Source organism: Typopeltis vanoorti, chromosome 11 (genome assembly GCF_054136105.1).
Source record: "Typopeltis vanoorti isolate ZY-2024b chromosome 11, IOZ_Tvanoo_1.0, whole genome shotgun sequence".
Classification (NCBI taxonomy): domain Eukaryota; kingdom Metazoa; phylum Arthropoda; class Arachnida; order Uropygi; family Thelyphonidae; genus Typopeltis; species Typopeltis vanoorti.
Genome location: NC_143559.1, coordinates 79,938,428 through 79,940,916, shown reverse-complemented (window position 1 = coordinate 79,940,916; position 2,489 = coordinate 79,938,428). Strand labels below are relative to the sequence as shown.

The window sequence follows — 2,489 nt, the reverse complement described above, 5'->3', positions numbered from 1 at the left end:
GGATGGTTTGTTGCCTGTTTTGAAGGGTGAAAACCCCTAACGCCTAGTTTCCGGAAGAAAGGCACCTCTACCTCTGTACGATACCGGATAACCTGTCATTTTATTAAAAGCTTCTCACGTCATAGACTGGATTCGATCCCCATTCCCCAAATTTTATTAAAGATTCTAAATCTCAAATTTCATCAAAATTTCTCTAGTTAAACACATGTTGATGAAAAAAAAAACATATTCGACAGATTTATTAATCCAAATCGTTCAAGATGGACATGTGAGTATCTTACAGATGTTATAAATCACGTGACGTCATCGTTATTCAGAAAGCTAATTCGATTTAATTATTTTTATGTACAATTCCATGTCATAAATATCTGGAAGTACATCATCATTATCCATGTATTCGAATTACAATAATCCCCGCGGACCGCGAAATGGTACATAAGATTGATCCATTTATTATTTATTTTCATATAAATAAAACATTAGATGAACTCTTCCTCATCTAGTTTACCACTTATCGTACATTAAATATTAAATATTGAATCCTTAGCATAACCAAAAATTTCAAGTATCGCCATCTGGTAGTCAAATAGATAAGCTCGTTATAGAAAAATGATGAATTTTCGAAGCAACCTTTTAAATAGATGTGCAGTGTATAACTATAGATGGTGCTAAACATTCAACTCAGTTAATCAAATAACTGTTTCCAAAACTAAATTAATTAATTACGTTTTTCCTTAATATTTACTAATGTTATTAAAATATTGACAAAATCACTGAAAACTTAGTTCGTGTTCTGTTGCTTTCCGCAACACAAAAACTAGAATAGTAAATAGCCTGCTTAGTGGCGCCATCTAGTATAAATAAGTCGACATATTTACTCAGCTAGTACCAAACGACCTTGACAACTACCGACAAAATAGTTTCTTCGTAAATGTAAATAATATTTATATTAATAGATTAAGAGGCAGTTATTGAGACCATTTGGTCATCTGATTGGCATTACGTTTATTTTAAAATAATTCTAAAATATTCAAAACATTTCAGCTTATCACTCTCAAAAAAGAAGGTTATTCAAGGAATATCCTGTAAAGCATTTTTACGAAATATCGATCAGTGGCCCGTTAGCTCAGTTGGTTAGAGCGTCGTGCTAATAACGCGAAGGTCGTGGGTTCGATCCCCCCACGGGCCAACCTATTTTTATTGTATTTTATCCCTTACGTTAATTTTTGTTTGTCATATTAATATTGTATCGTAATACACCTTAATATTTTTGTTATACTTCAATCATAAGTAAAAGTATGAATTAATGTGTAGAATTCCGATTGCCGATATATATATTTATTGTGCTAGAAGTCTATTTTAAGCTTAAAAAAATTCCGCAATGTAGATGTAGATATTATGATAACTAATCCTATTGGTGTAGAAGTAAATGCACAGTTGGAACTATAAAACCTTCCATACGGTGAATACTAATCTCATGGTATATGTAAATTTCAAATTAATATAAATTTTCTTAGGATACTCAAACATCCATCATTTCACCGATAAACGATTCTTAAATAGACACATCTGTCAGATATATACGAGACGAGAGTACTTATCAGAGATAAACAATGGATGACAAAGGCAAAAGTAATCCCCTTACATGCAGAACACTATTGTCGATTGTCTGGTAAATGAGACTGGCAAAGACTTACGCATCTTAAACCTTTAGTAATAGGTAGCAAGATGTAGCAGGGAGAGAGAGAGAGTGACAAAGAGAAAAAAAATCGTCTTAGCAATGATGACAATAGAAGAGTTCTGCCTGCAGCTAGGAAACAAAAGGTTGGGAGGGATAAGATACCCTCCTAAGAGCCTGCGGAAGTAATTGGAGGCAGTTGTTACCGAAGACAGTCAAGAGGCTGAAGCAGTCAGGGTGTAATTAGCAGAAAATTAGAAGAGAGAGAGAGTTTTTGAAGTTCACAGAAGTTTAAAGGGCAAAGGTCACTACTTAATAAGACAACAGGTTTAAGATATTCGTTTAATGATTATTTGATTTCTCATTGCCATTTGTGATCTCGTCGAAGAAAAACAATAAGCATTCGGACGTATTTGTCTGAGTTTTTTTTTTTTTTTTTTTTTTTTAACGAGTTATTGACGAAGAATAAACAACTCAGTTTCGAGTAAGAACAATCAACTAATGATACTGCACGAACTCGGGCAAATCATATTGACTTCTTCATTACCGTGTGCTTATGTAATGGTGTCTGATGTTTTTCTGAAAAGTTAAAATGCTTATTTACTATACAACGAAGTGAAAAAAACATTTTACCTAAAAACTAGCTTTGGTAGCTGAATTTTTTCTGAAAGTAAACTCTTGCTTTTGCAAAAACTCTGAGTGATTTACAAGATCCCTAAATCTCATAATATTACTTATTGACTTCAACGTTCCATAGATAGAATGCAGAAAATTTCATAAAATCAAACAATAAACAAATTTTAATTCTAAA

At 32.5% G+C, this 2,489-nt stretch overlaps 1 non-coding gene across 1 annotated transcript; it reads left to right on the top strand.

Annotated features, from left to right (window-relative positions):
* The first annotated feature begins 1,115 nt into the window (after positions 1–1,115).
* TRNAI-AAU (transfer RNA isoleucine (anticodon AAU)) lies at positions 1,116–1,189 on the top strand. The gene has a single exon. It is a non-coding gene; the product is annotated as a tRNA-Ile (tRNA).
* Positions 1,190–2,489: the final 1,300 nt, after the last annotated feature.